At 43.1% G+C, this 15,928-nt stretch overlaps 1 non-coding gene across 1 annotated transcript; it reads left to right on the top strand.

Annotated features, from left to right (window-relative positions):
- Nucleotides 1–96: 96 nt before the first annotated feature.
- TRNAF-GAA lies at nucleotides 97–169 on the top strand. The gene has a single exon. It is a non-coding gene; the product is annotated as a tRNA-Phe (tRNA).
- Nucleotides 170–15,928: the final 15,759 nt, after the last annotated feature.

The raw sequence follows: 15,928 nt of genomic DNA, 5'->3' as shown, positions 1-15,928 counted from the left end.
CCGGACGGGCCACAGCTGTATCCAATTTAATGACGACCAAGAGAGGGGAGGAGGAAAACAGGTTAGGGGTACCCCTTGGTGGGGCGTACACCAGCGGCCGAAATAGCTCAGTTGGGAGAGCGTTAGACTGAAGATCTAAAGGTCCCTGGTTCGATCCCGGGTTTCGGCAGAAGAGTTTTTCTTCCCTTTTTCTCTCACTGCCCGGCAGGCGGCGGGCGGCTGCGGCCCGCGGGCTCTGAGCGCCGCTGCTCGGCACGGCCGGGCCCCGCGGTGTGCGTGGCCCCTGGCTGCCCCCGGGCGCCGCGGTGTCGAGCTGATAGCGACCGTGTGGCCGACGACACATCGCATGGGAGCGTGCATGTCACCATATATATGTCACCCCTGCGGTGCTGGTGGCAGCGCGTAGTGCCGGTGGCGCCGCCAGGGCTTTGGGCTGCTGGGCTCGAGCTGCCTGTTGGCGTTCCGCAGTTGGGTCGTTTTGTTTTTTTTTTTCCCTTAAAAAAAAATCAAGCGGTGAGAGCATTTCCCGTAGCGAGATTGCGGGAAGCGACGCCTTTTTACCTCAGTTACAAGTGTGTGCGTGGGTGCTTGCCGGGCGATGGCCTGACTGCTGCGGTACTGCCCAGCACAGCCCCCCGGCAAACAGCCCCGGGGAGCCTCTGCACATGGCCAGGGCATGGAAGAGCCGCGCAGCGGCGATTTGCGAAGGACCCGGTGCGGGGAGGCGGCAGCGAGCCCCCCAGCCCCTCTCCCCGTGCCGCTGCGGCAGAATGGCAGAGCCGGGGCCGTGAGGTGGGCGAAGGCCGGGCAGCTCGCTCCCTGGCCAGCCTGCCGCCTCGTGTGCTGGCCGGCCCCCCGGGAACTGGAAGCGCAAGCTTGCCATCCAGTCTCTCTTTTTAGCTCTTTTAAAGTTAAGCTTTTTATTTAGGATGGAACGGCTGAAAGCAAAAAAGCTTCACTCCCTGTCCCTTCCCTGCCTCCCACCACAGGTGAAGGGAGGGACACCAGGCCAGGCAGGAGGCCGCGCCAAGGAGTGCCGGGCAGCGTGAGGGGGTCTCACGGGCTCTCAGGAGGATGGGGACAGAGGCAGAAGGATTAGCGATTGCTTCTCACCAAGATCTGGGGTGGAGGTTAAAATTCCTAGACCTCCCTAGTAGCTGAAACTACTTCTGGTTCACAGAAAGCCTAAGGAATAGCTTTAGGGCCAGAAACCCTGGTAACGTCATCTGACCTTCACCAGTCATGTATCTCCCCCTGAACCTTTCCTTACTTTTAAGTTGGGAAAAATCACTTGGATTTTTCCAAAGCATAGTTTTAAGGAGGGCATGTGTTTCTGGTTTAAAGTGACGAGGCAGAAAATTCATTAGTTGTCTTGGTAATTTGTTGCAACTGTTTCAAATATAGTCCTTTAATTTGGATCTGCCCATTGTTAAATTCTAGCTGTTATTTCTGTTAAGCTTTTCTCTGTTAGATCAAAGATCTTCTCAATACCTGGCATTTGGGCATCATGCAGCAGTGAAGTCACCATCCAGCTTTGTTTTGATAAACCAAAGAAACCAAACTCTTTGACACTCTAATTTTAAGATACCTTCTCCTGCTTCCAGGTTGTTTTTGGTAACCTTTTTAATATACTGTCAACCAGAACAATCCACAAGAAAAGGTTTTTCAGTATTGGCTTCACCAATGCGAAACACAGCAGTAAATCAGCTCCTTACCTCTATTCAGCATCTTTCAGCTATTTGTGAAAAGATATCACTGGTCCTTTTTTAATCACAGCACCACATCAGGCATTGCTGCTACTGCTTGTCTGACACAAGAAGCACTCACTGCTGATGAATATCCTATTAGTACAAACAGAAGTGTTACTTAAACCCCTACTAATAAGACAGGTAAGGGAGAGTATAACTGCTTATATTACTATTTTTCCTAAAGATTTTTTTAAGCTTTCAAAAGAATATTAAGCCTGCACACTTGAGTACTCGGGGACAAAAGGAAATGTTAAAATGAAGATTACTTGTGACTTCTCAGCTGTACTTTTGTGCATGTGATATCAGAAATAAATACTTTTTTAGAAAAAAAGCTTCTAATTATTCATCAAAGACTTTAACATTGCTTTGGGAATGAATTAGGAGGTTATTAATTTCCTGCAGATGTGTAACTGAAGAGGTGAAAGAGAGAACGACTGCTTGCTTTTTGGCCTTTTCCATACTGCTGAATAAAAGAGGGCCACAGAGCAAGCTTTGACATTGGAGCTCTGTCTGCTTGGCTTGTGTGCTAGCACCCTGATAGCCAGCTTTTCACAGGGCACATTTGCTATGGAGGGACCAGCTTCATGCAAGGCAGACACCAGCCAACCAGTGCCACTCAGGATGTGACCCCGAGACTGCTTTTAAGCAGTGGTCTGGTTGTATCCCCCCAGTGCTGCATTGCAGGTTGTGTCCCCTCTGTCAACAAGTTCCCCGAGGGCCAGGAAAGGTGTGAGTCATTCTTGCCCTCTCAAAGTGTCTTGATTTTCAGTAGGAGTACCCAGGCACATGGATGTATAACAGTTAGGTGCTGTGCCGGTGTCTGAAATAGCTGTTTTTAAGCTAAGGATAATATTACCTGTAATAGCAATTCCTTTCTCACACATTTTGTGACATTAAACAGAAGTTCTGGAGCACTGAAATGCCAAGGGTGATAGCCATAGGACATGGAAAAGAAAATCTCATTTTTGTTTGGTATGGGATTTAGATAGTATGCACTGAATAAGGCCCGGGGCCTTATGTGGAAGAAGAGGATAAAATAAAAAGATAACCTTAATTCTGGTATTTTTAAAACTTTGTCTGCCTGATTTTTCAGGTTTGATGCAGGTTTCTAATGTGATTTGGCAGGTTCTGGGTGAATAACCCTCAGTGATGGTGCTTTATTGCTTTCATGTCACAGAATATTCAGGCATTTTTCATTCAGCTTTATTTCTACACTATCCTTTTGTTAGCATTGCTGCTTTCTAGGTTTCTTCTTGGCAGAAAACATCTCTATTTTAATTTATTTTTCATTTAGCTTGTTCTCTCAAGGTGATCCTTCTGTAGGAAGCAAATCCAAGCTACTTTCATGTCTGTCTAAGCCTTTATGTTTTAGTCAACAAGGTTCCTTCTCTGCAACTGGGAAACTTTCTGCCACTACAGGTCGGGTTACTTAGGTTTTTTTTGAATGACCATCAAATACTGAAGTTGATACCTCACAGGGATTCAGAGGAAAAACCACAGTTTACAATGTTGTTCCAGCCTTACTCAAATAATCAAAATCTGGTGGATTTGGTTCATGTGCTTTTTCCAGGACCATCCTTGGCTACTTTTTTAAGTGAATGAAAACAAGGAGAAGGAGCAGCTCAGCAAGTGGTGTACCCCACATGCTAGCTCTGCTGCAAGTTGCAACAACTTGCAACCACACAACATAACAAATAATGGAGAAGCTTAAAGCTTTGCTTTGAAATACCTCTATTCGGTATTTCTGACTCACTTGGGACTACCTTAATATGCCTGGGATTTTCCATAGGCTCTCTGAGGGTTTTAACAAGCGTAGATGTTCCTTGGACAAGATGCCTCTCCTCTTCCTTCATGTTCTTGAACTTGCATATCTACCCGATTTAAACATTCCCCTCCTTGTCCCTGCAGGCAATTTCCATACCTGATAATTGTGACTGTCTAGTTTGCCTGTCAGTAGTGAATAAATGCTACTCACTCTTACATGTAATAAAATTTCCTTCTCCTTGGATTGAAAATTGAGTTTGTTTGATAGAAAAGGTTTGTTTCTGTCTCTTGACTAAGAGATTTCTGACTTTGTCTCCTGCACTGGTTACAGACGTCTGGTAAATCTCATTTAGTTATGCAGTATGATCAATGGAAGGGATTTAGAAAACATGAGTTGGGGCTCAGGTTTATTTTTTATGATTTTTGTATATTTTTGATAAAAAAACTTAGTTATTGCCTATTTGGTTTCTGGTCCTGTAGCAGAACTAGAACTGTGGTTCTCAGCTTTCTGGGAAATAAATGCATTTAAAAAGAAAACCAAAGTTTTTAGTCGATGATGCATTTCTAGAATCTAGCACCCTACATTCAAACATTGTTTTTTTTTCCCCTGTGAGTGAGCAGTTTAGGAGAGCTTTATCCTGTTTGAATTTAGCTCAGGAACCCCATGTAAGGAGGCTTTTTCTCATCCACTTGGGAGTTTTGGGGTTTTTGGTGTTTATCTGTGTCGTGTCCCTCCCTCCACCTGCAGGATATTCCAGGGTTCCAGCTTTGTGCTTTTGTAGAAATATAGAGCTCAAATTCCATAGTAATGTAGAAATACAGAATTTATGGTATAGTTAACAAGACAGATTTCGGGCAGTTAAGTGAAAACTTAACCTTTTGCCCTGCTATGCTTATCAATGCTGTCTTTCCCTCAGGGGAAACAATGTATTTTTCTTTGGATGTACACACATTTACTTGCTTAAAGCAAGGGAGCATTCATTACTTTGCGCAACAACGTTCTTGGGATTTAGCCCACATGACATTAAGAATGAATATCTTTTGTTCCATCTTATATTTTCCGTTGGGATAAGTGGTCACATTAGTGTTTTGAATAAAAATTATGAGAGAAGAGTATCTTCTGGAACTGGCTTTAGAAAGATAAGTCAAGGCTTTAGAGATTTCTTGATATTATTTCAAATACTGTGTTTGTACTATCATTCAGATTTTTTTTTATATGGTACAGAGTCAGATCTAGATTTCCTTCTTTGTATTTCTTTCCCTGTCATCAGGACAATTTGTTGCATTGCTGAATTGTCAAGATGAGAGCCTCTGTCCTATCCTTCCATGCTGCACATGAGGTCTTAGGCTCATGCCTTTCTGTCTGTCCCCTGAATGACAAGCCACAAAGGCAGCCTGTGTGCTAGCCAGGCTGTAGGCTCCTTACAGGCTTTGCCCATCATCTGTAAAGCTCCACGTGCACCAAACCTAGGATATTAAACCAGCTTACGCTGTACTTCACTTTTTTGTCAACCAGCATAAATCTACTCTATGTAAATCGGGTCCTCTCCTATCACAGCCATTTAGAGTGACATTTATCTCACTTCACTTAGACATTTAAAAGTTCAGGGTCTGTCTAAGTTCATACTAGTCACCGTTGCCTCCTTTGAAGGACAAGGCAGAGAAATTAGGACAGAGAGGGGTCATCTGACCTTGCCAAGATACCTGTCTGAGAATGGGATGAGTTGTCCCTTGGAGGTGCTGTGTTCCCTTCATAGGCTATTGAGGAACCACAGGGTAACTGAGATTTAGCCTCTTACCCTCCAGATGCCCATGTTCCTTAAGTGAATCATACTTTATATTCTATGACTGCATTCATAGTTAGCCCAGGCTAGAAGCTGATGAAAAAACTCTGGAGATGGAGTTGTCTTTGGACAGCTTTTGGGCAGGTGGTCATCACAGCAGCAGTGCAGGTGCAGATGCAAGGTCTCAAGTGGTAGATCTCTTTGACATTATTTACACAACCTTTGCCAGCTGAAGATGCTGAGAAAAGTGGTGTTGCTTACTCAGGATGGTTTAATCCACCAGTCAGCATTGTGTTTATCTAAACTGTAAATAGCTTAAACTTTCATCCATGTTCTTGCATATTATGGACAATGGAAAAACTATGCATGTTTGCATGGAAAGTGACATGGTGCTGAGTCTCCTTAGCCAAATGATGACACTGCTTCATGATCTCTGAAGAGGTTTCTCAGACATGTTAAATGAGGAAATAGGATGGAAGATCTTAAAAAGGGAAGTGTTCATTCATTATCTCTGACAGAAATAAGTAAAACTACAGTAAGGCAATAGCTGACTTAAAAGTGTAAAAATGTGTTAGCAATTTTAAAATAATGCGTATTTAAAGCTGTAAAAGGATCTAGCAGAACTGACACAGGCATCCTCTGTACTAAAGCAACCTATAATTTTAGGACCTTTCTAAGCAAGTTGTATGTAGTATATGCTTCAGCTAGCACACGTCCTTGGAGAGGAGCCTAGTGCCATCAGATTTGCAGGTTTGGAAGTGGGTATCTCTAAGTAATGAGGATTTCCCATTGCAGTCAGCTCCAGACTTGTGAGAGGTAAGCTCAACCAGACTGCAAGGCCCAGTGAGGGATCAGTGAGGAATCCAGGTCAAATTCACCTGTCTTAAATGTAGACCTGTCACGCATACTGAGTATCTACCACTGAACCCCAGCCTCCCCTGACATTAAATGCAGAAGGCCTTTGTGTGATGCAGTCAATCCTGTCCCAACATGGGTACAGACAACAAGCCAAGTGAATTGCATCCTAAACCCATCTATTTCTTTCCATTAAGAGAGGATCCTATAAAGGAAACCCTGCATGACCAGTTAAGTGTAGATATCTGTAATCAATAGGTGTCTAACATCAGATGAGATAAATTCATCCTGTCACAAGGAAGCCCACAAGTAAAGCCATGAAAAGATTGACAAGTGGATTTCAGCTGGGACAGAGTTGGTTTTTCTTCTTAGCAGCAGGTGCAGTGCTGTGTTTTTGATTTGGTGTGAGAGCAAGGGTGATAGGGCACTGATGGTTTTAGCTGTGGCTAGGTGATGTTTATACTAAATCAAGGACTTTTTAGTTTCTTGGGCCCTGCCAGCGAGAGAGCTGGAAGGGTACAGGGAACTGGGAGGGGACACAGCCAGGACAGCTGACCCAAACTAGTCAAGAGGTATTCCATACCATGGGACATCATGCTGAGTATATAAATTAGGGGAAGAAGAAGGAAGGTGGGGGACATCCAGCATTATAGCATTTGCCTTCCCAAGTAAACATTACACGTGAGGGAGCCCAGCTTACCTGGGGATGGCTGAACACCTGCCTGTCCATGGGAAGTAGGGAATGAGTTTCTTGTTTTGCTTTGCTTGCATGCATGGCTTTTGCTTTACCTATTAAATTGTTCTTATCTCAACCCTCAAGTTTTACATTCTTTTCCAATTCTCCTCCCCATCCCTCTGGGCAAGGGGGAGTGAGGGAGCAGCTGTGTGGTGCTTGGTAACTGGCTGAGTTAAACCATGATAGTGGAATTTGCAACGCAAGGAAAGGTGAGTAATCCAGCATCCAAATTGATGGGGTAAGAGCACAGCAGCCTTGCTGTTGCTGAGGAAAGGAAACTCGCATAATGTTGCGGCCATCTCAAAACTAGCCAGCCTCAACAAGGTTTTTAACCATCACATACCAAGTTAACTTCAATAAGTAGCTGGCAAACCTTACCCTGGCACAGCCACCAATCCCTCACAAGGTCTCAAAGGTCCATCTACTGTTGGCACCATTCCTTCATACTCTTCTAGGCACTCCCTCTGCTTCTCCATACTCTTCTGGCAAGCCCCTCTGCTACCTTCTCCTTGTCTCTACTCATCCAGAGCACGCACTCACTTACTCACTTACTCCCCAAAACCCCCCTTCATTAGTTGCTCTCCTTAGAGCTATTTAACCACTTAGCAGAAACCAGCCACAGCTGCACCTTATCTACATTGGCCAACCTGCCGCCCCTGCAGCCAGCCCACAGCTGTATGTTATCAATGTTAATTAACCTGCCTTCATTCCTCTACAACTTAATACTGTGAAACTGTCTTTAACTCAGGTTGAATTCCTGGCTGGAGTCTTGTTTGTTTTCTGTGAGGCCTGACCAGATCACACTTCTCTGGTTTGCCCTTCTGTTCTAACAATATGTGAATATGTTGTAGCATACAAATTGGTTTTCAGGAAAAAAGTCTACAAATTAGAAAGGGACTGGATGAATAATGTAAATATAAGAAGGCAGTAGCTAATGAGGCTGTTTGTATGAAGATGGGTTTTGTGCAGGGGCAGGATCATGAAATCTCCAGAGCTGCTCTGCATGCCCAGCTTTGTCCTTATTCACCTGGCTATGTATGGGACATGGAGGCAAAGGGTAAGGGGGTGAAAGGGCAGTGGTCTGTGCTGGAGGAAGGAAGAGAGAAGACAAGAATGAATAAGAGTCTGTGTAAGAAGGAAAAAACAGAATGAGGTGGGACGAGAAAAAAATCAGGGAGAAAAGACTCGAGGGCATCTAATTTTCAGCAGGGTGGGAGAGAACAGAGATGAGCAGTTAAATAGCAAAATAAAAAGGAAAAACATTTCCAGTGCAGAGATAGGGATCTAAAGGCCTAAGTACAAGGGTAGGAAAGGCTGAAGAATTATCATCAAACTTACTAGAAATGAAAGATAATCTTGCAAGCATAAGGAAACCTACATGGGTAGTGGCAGAGCATAGGAGGCGGTGGCAGTTACTCCTCTTCCTAGGTCATCCCTTATTGCAGTTTTGAGGGATTTGAAAATTTTGAAATATTGGAGAAGCTGTTTTTCTGAGTTGTACTGCTTTGAGATGTAAAGCTAAGAGAACAAAGTTTGTTTCTGCAAGTGTTGAGTTGTTTCTGTTAAGATCTAATGGCTTGTGAGATTTTGTGTAAATCTGGTTGCACTTGGGTAACTCAGAGAATCTAAAACAAAGATCAGGAGATGTAGGGAAGCTTTTCTTCCTATGGATTTCTGTTTGGTGTCTGTTTTTAGTTGTTAGGAGGAGCTTTTTTCCAGGTGTAAGCTTTTTCTTTTGTCAGGTCGCTTAGAATGGCTGGCTGACTTGTGGAGTCTCTGGTGTCTGATGCTGCACTGTCTCACAGTGAAGTCTTTACCTCTGCTGGGGCACTTAACAGCTCTTTCTTCTACTTGCCCTCTAGTGTTCTAGGTTTCTTGAACCTCCTAGGAAATTTATGTTTTTGAGATCTCTCTGTTCTGGGTGAATTACTCTTTAGGCTCCATTGACTATAATGATTAAAATGTCTATTTGCTATAATGGGAACATAGACATGTAGCTCCTAGATAAATGCATACATGGTAGATGCATAATGAAGGCATCTTAGTCTTGAATTGATTTTCATCTTGTACGTTAGCTTTTCTGCACACATTTTCCAGTGAGAAACCTTTATAAGTATTCAAGTAATGCATTCCTGGTGGCACTGCTGGAAAAACCTGCCTTAGATCACACTTCTTACTCTATGAACTCTGGAAAGCATAAATTCACAACAGTTAAAATCAGCAGCCAAAATATTTGTCTGTCACTTAAGATACAAACAAAAAGGTGGACTTGATGTAAGCTTTGCGTAAAGATTAGCATGGTTCCATTTTCATTCAAAACATTCTGATTGTGGCAAGTTTCATGTCACGTGTAAGTTATAGGTATGTTACATGATCTTTGGAACAATGAAAAATGTACTAAGGTATTACAATTTGTGTTTCTTGCCAAGTCCTTTTTCTCCAGACTTGAAATATTGCTCCACAGAAGTAGAATCTGTTCTTTCTCAGGTGAACTTTATGACAGTGTAAATACCCCTAAACTAATGGAAAGGCGGTTTGGCAGAACAAAGAATCAAAAGCGTAATACTTTCTTCAAAGAAAAAAAATAATATTCACAATGGTGAATATTTCCAGAAATGCTAATCACTTTTGGGTGCTGAGCTTGCGATACTATGGATTCACGTGACTTGGTGAATTTGCTTCTTATCGTATGGTATCTTTCCTTTTTTTTTCTTCCCATTTGAAAATCCTTTTGTCTGTGGAGCGCTTACTTGGGTGCTGCTTCTCATGTCTCTTTTCTTTCCACTTGGATCTTGATCCTTTACTTGTCTGCAATTTTCCTTATAGAGTTGTCTTTCTTGTTATCTCCAGAGTTGTCACCTGTCATTATGAAATATCACATGGTTTATTCTTTTTGTTGATATATTGTTTTCCACATAAATTTAGATCTAGAGTGTTTTATTTTGGCCAAAATTCTTTCCAAAATTCCAAAGGCTAAATACTTTTCTGGCTTGATGCTAATCTGCGCTTGAGTACAGTAGAAGGAATCTAAGAAACAATACTGTCATTGAGAAAAAAAATGTGAACCCACTGCCTACTTACTGCTCAGGAATTCTGTACTACTTCAGTGAGTTGTGCTTAGTGATTTCTTTGCCTGTACCTTTAAGTATTCTTTTTCTATATTCCCTCTCTTGCCAAAAAGCTATGTATTAATCCCCAAAATGCATTGGCATCTGTATGGATGTATTTCTTTGCCACCCTTTGATGACAGGCTGAGAAGTTTGCTATTGGAGGTGAACCTGGGCATGAATTCAAACTACAAGGTAGCTGAAATACTGTTTTCCTGGACTTTTAGCATAATGCTAGAATATTTTAACTAATAAATTTAACACAGTTTCAGGTGTGGTAGGCTGACCTGGTAGCTCAGAAGTGTGGACAAAGCAGCGCGGTCACACTTTGTATCACCGGGGCTTTGGCCACTGCTCATGTGCTTGGACTCACCTCCTGAAAAGTCCTTTGATAGCTGCAGGCAAGCAGTTCTAGGCAGTAGTGCCAACACACAGCACTACTCATTTTTCAAGAGATAGTAAAAAACCCTGTAGTAAATAAAAAGTCACTCGGCGTGCTGTTTTGTAAAGTGGTATAGTGCTGATATTGTGAAGCCCTCATAATGGTGCCTTTATTTAAGCGCAATAGCCGCTGGGAGGCTGTGGGAACTTCTCAACAGCAAGGCACTAAGCAATGGACAGTGCCTGCTGTTTTCCCAATGGCTAATTGAAAGACAACTGTCTTCTTGTAGTTACACTCTGGGTCTTCCTCATGGCGTGTCATGCAGCGGTGTGTGGCTGCTGGTGGCGGCAGGCCTGCAATGGGCAGCGACACGGTGACACCAGGATGTGAGAGCTGTCTGTCCTTTTTCTGTCCATCCAGGTGCCCCCCCCCCCTCCCCCCAGCCAGGGAGGGCACTCTAAAAGTGTTGATGCATTACTGAGGACCAGAGGCTGGCACTACCTCTATACTAGTACTGCATCCTATAGTGTGATCCCAGTTTTGTAAAATTAGTTGTGATGGAGGGAAGTAATCGTAATAAAAGGTAGGTACATGCCGCTCTTCTAGTTAGTTTTCTTTCCCTTCTTAAGTAATCTCCCTGTTATTATCAATCTGCTATTCCTTTTCTCCACACTATCTTCTCTAAAAACGACAAGTTTCTCCTTCCTCATGTACTTTATTAGAAGCACTCTTCCTTGCCTTACCTTGCCTTGCCTGCCTCAGTACCTTGCTGTGCTTACTCTTGCTGTCTCATACAGGATCTCAAATGACAGTAGGCACCTTCCCATGGGTGTGTGAACTAATCCAGCTTTGATTGTAATGGCTGCTTGGACACATATTTTACATACAGACACTTCAGTTCAGGGCTTTAATCAGCTAGCTGAATCCTATCCATATTTTTGATGTTTTTTTGGTGATGCTGATGATTGTGTGTTCACTTTGTTTGCTTTCAGATGGTATGTTGGTCACTTTGGTTCAAGATGTGGTCTAACCTAGGTTCAAAGACTGATCTTTCCCACACCAGAGAGTGTACATAAGTGCTGAGTAGTATGGGGAGGTGTATTGTTCAGAGTGTTTTTGAGTCAGTGTGTCCATTTATAACTCCTGAGCTTCTTCAACATATTTTTCCAGCAACTAGTTGTACTTTCTTTTTGTTGTGTGGAGAGCAGCAGGCAAAAGCCAGTTCCAGGTACATTGAATCCTAAGAGACATGAGTTGAAACCCATTTCAGACTATGTGGTATTGCTAATTGGCTTTGTGCTTCTATAAATGAAGTAGAATAATAAATTAGTTTGTCTGGCAAATAATAAATCTTTGATATAAAGAGCTGAGAACCTGAATTTGCTGATGACGGTGTCTGCAGTGTGGACGAACTCTTTAGCTGCATGATGGCAATAGGTTTGCTGCATAGATAATAGACTTCTTTTGCCATAATGGTGTGGTTGAACATCTATGGAAATACTGAGTAGAACAGACACAACCACAGCTGTTTTCATTATACGTTCTTACAAAAATGGCTTAACCACAGAGGTGTGGAGTTGGGAGGTAGAGAAAGCTTTCAGTGAAGCAGAGGGAGTTGTCAGTTTTTATGGTGGAGCTGAACTAATAGCTATTGCTTCAGACTCCTCTCACGACTTATCACTACTTTATTTTGATTTGTTAATTTTATTCTTCTAGAACATAGGAGTTGCATTGTGGGCAAGAACTGCTGCATACTAGGAGCTTTTTAAAGTAATTTTTGTTGATGTCTTCGACAAAACCACTTGTCTGCATGTCTGGTGTGTGTATTGATCTTATGGTCTGTCTCCTGCCAGGTAGGTAATAAATGCTCAGCTGTGACAGCTCTGAAAGTCTAGCAGTCAGACCAGCCCCAAAACAACCTCTGGTGTAATGATGGGGAAAGGGTTAGAGAGCAAACAAGGACCACTCACCCTTTTAAAAAAAAAACACCAAAACTCTTTTGCATGCAAAAAGCCTATTAAGAAGGGAATCCTTCTCCACTTTCCACTCAAATGTTTACAGTACAAGCACTGGAGTTCTGCAGTCAGCAGAACAAGTCTCCATCCCAAACTGTTACTACCAGGTTTATGAATTTTTGTTAATGATGCACTGCGGCGAATGAAGAGACGGGACGCAGCTTGATGCAAGCAAATGTCAATTTATTGTACAGAAGCACGAGGTTTTATAGACTTTCAGAAGCTGCGCGTTTTAAACAGATTGGTTCTTGAAGCTAAGCCTTGCATACTAGGCAATCCCTGATTGGTGGTTAACTGCCATCAATTAACAACAAGGTGTTATCTTTCCTTGGCGCCATCCGTCTCCCACTCCCCTGTGCTCTGCAAACACGCCTCATCATGTTAATTGTTGTCTAGACAAGCTCGAGCACATTCCCCTCAGCTAACTGATTGCCGCGCATTGTCCCAGTTTGCAGACCGCTCCTGCATCTCCCCCTTCCTGTTGCACAAAAAGAACCTTTGAAACCGAACCAGTAAAAACAATGTATAAGTAATAGAACAAATAAAAACCCAACTGAGACATTATCAGTGTCAAAATAACCCGCTGTCTCTGTTCCGTACAATTTCACAATTTCCCCTTTTTGTTTTTGAGCAGCTAGTACCAGGTTTGCCATGTTCTGCAGGGCCCTTGCAAACATGACAGCAACCAAGGTAATAGCAAACAAACAATACTGCCAATTGATTGAATGAATGCCAAAAAAGGCTGAAATTTTCTCAGATTTTGATAACATGTTGCTGCAATGGGGCGCCTAAAATCCACGCAGCACATACCATCAAAATCCTCACAGCCATATCCTTGAACCAACAACAAAAAGCAGTGGCAATTTTGACTCACATTCTTAACTGCCTACCAAACAAGGTGATTTAACTCTTTAATGCTTTCCCTGCTGTTACTCCGGATAAGAGAAGAACCACTGCAACACGTTCCCATCATAGCCTCCTACTACATTAGCATCTACAAAAAGACAATTATCGACATTCAAAGTGTAAACAGTATCATCTTCTTTTGGATTAACATTATACATAGGTGGAAGGGCACACCAAACAAGAACTGGTTCAGTCAAAAAGTTCGAAACATAGCATGCCTTCTCTGAACATACCTCTGGGGTCATTCCCTTCATTCCCTCTCTTTTTTATGCAAAGAGAAACACTTTTACCGTAACAAAGAAGCCCCTATTTACATCTCTGAGCCCGGACGCAAACCGCAGCCGTATGCTCCACCAGGCTCAGGGCAGGAATCATTCATGCAGTTACAATGCTATATATCTCTACAAGCGTGCAGACACCCATTAAACACTAGATAACCATGTTTATCTTTCCTATTCTCCTTCACAATACCTAGCTGTTCTCTCATCTCTTGTTAGGTCAAATATTCTCCAGTTTCCTCTCCTGTATATCTCCTCAGACATTCTCTATCCTCCCCTTTTTTGCTTGTTAGTTGCAAGGAGGCAAAGGGTGTATGTAGCTGGGTGACCATGACCTGCTTTATGTTACAATCAACTAAACACTGGATACAGAAAAAAAAGCATGGGAGACCTAAGGCAAATGTCACTAAGGTGGTTAAAGATAATTATAATAAATCCTGTAATACTTTCGAGTCATGGCCCAAAGTTTCCCAGCCGTGAGAAGAGACCAAAGGCATCCCGCCCCTGGCTCTGTTGCAGATCTTTAAGGCTTTTGAGTTTTGTATACTTTTGTAAATTAATTCACAGTGGTCACTCAGATTCACGTAACACATCCTATCAAAGCCTTCACACTTGTGTCCCTGTGCTAATAATAAAAATCAATAGCAACTCGGTTCTGTAGCAACATATGATGGACAGAATCAACATCTGTTAATAAGCCAGAAAAAAAAATATTATTTGTAGTATTACTTTGTTTAGCAAGCCAGCAGCCTAATTTACTAAGCAAGTTAAAAGCGTGTACTATTCTTACAGAAGAGATTAGAGAAGCAAAAATCTGTTATGCTGCATTCCAGAACTCAGCCTGAGAATTACAGTCTGCTGTGAGTTCTGCGTTACAATCATTTGACACATGTTGGGGTTGCGATTGTGAAAGCTGCCCGTTTACAATTTTCATTGACATTATCACAGCTAGTTGTTTTAAAAGCATCCCTTGAGCTTCCTGATGTTCGACTTGTTGCAAAATATTCTGAAGCCAATCAATCAAGTTAGTATTAAAGTTAGTGACTCTCTAGGACCCTGCAAGACTGTGGCAAGACTCCCGCATCCGGACTGCCTTAATAGCCATCTCATTCATTTGCAAACAGTTGTCCCTGGGATACCTTGCCTGAGTCACAGAATCGGCACAGTTAATTTTCTCCAGCCAACTGCTCATAGTTAACAGCAATTCCCCGATTAAGGTTTTCAATCAAGGCCACTACACATAGCTCACAAAAATCAAATAACCACATCATATACTGTATCAGTTAGTACCATACAAAGCAATGACTTCCAATCATGCAGTGTGAGTGTATAAGGCTCTGCCATCACTTCAAGAAGGGACATAGCAAATGTATTATGAATCCTCCCTTCCCGCACTGCTTTGCTTAACTCTTTAACAGCCTCGTATTGCACAGGCTGCCACTCTGCAGGTTGATTTGTCTGACAAAATACTGAACATGCCATAGCGACTCCCAAAACCCATCACTGAAGTGTTTCCCACTTGCATTCCTGCCACCAGTCCCTCAGACCCCCTTTCACCCTCCCCAAAAATACAATCAATGCATCAGGAGAGACAAGGGGGTGGGGGAAAGGTCTCCCTCCTTTTCCAGATCTATAGGACCTGGATCAAAAGGTTTATCAGTGTCAATAAAATCATTGTCCGAGTTGCCCTGTTCCCGTGCTTGGTCCTGTGTTGTGAGGGTCGCTGCAATCAGTGACAGAAGCTTTGGGGGCAGAGGAGGCGTGGACAGAATCGCCATCACTGACGGTGTCTTGAGAAGAGTCGTGCTGTCGGTGGAATTTACAGCTTCCTCTGGTTTAGCACCGTTAGTAGAATTAGTCCACACTTGGCAAAGAGTAGTCAGAATTTGCCACCAAGATGCTAAATGCATTCCCGACACGGAGTTCCCCTCCGCGGCAGCATCATACAATTGGCTGCTGTATGTGCACACTTTCATTCTTTCAAAGTCTCTAAAGTTTCTTGGCTGCTCACCTGTCTCGATGAATACAGGTGTTATCCTCGGGGTTTAGGTTGTCCGCCTGGTCCAGACAGCCAGACGATCGTTCAGCCAAGCCGTCTCCTCCGGAACGCAGCCCTCTTCATGAGCTGTCTTTTTTATCGACCAGTTCCGTCCTTATTCTTCCAAGGCTTCGGAACACCACCATAGGGGTCACCATTTGAGGAAACTGAGGCACGGACTCCCTGATCTGACTAGAAGACCCTTCATGAGTCCATATACGTCTCTTTCTGGGGACGAACCCTGGTTCCCCATTACGGATTTCCCACAGCTCACCTCTCAACTCCGGAGGGATTTCTGCCGGCTCCTGCTTCCTT

The sequence above is a fragment of the Falco naumanni genome, chromosome 2, assembly GCF_017639655.2.
Source record: "Falco naumanni isolate bFalNau1 chromosome 2, bFalNau1.pat, whole genome shotgun sequence".
In the NCBI taxonomy this organism is placed as follows: Eukaryota; Metazoa; Chordata; class Aves; order Falconiformes; family Falconidae; genus Falco; species Falco naumanni.
The sequence above is the reverse complement of the archived record's forward strand: the minus strand, read 5'-3'. Positions and strand labels throughout refer to the sequence as shown.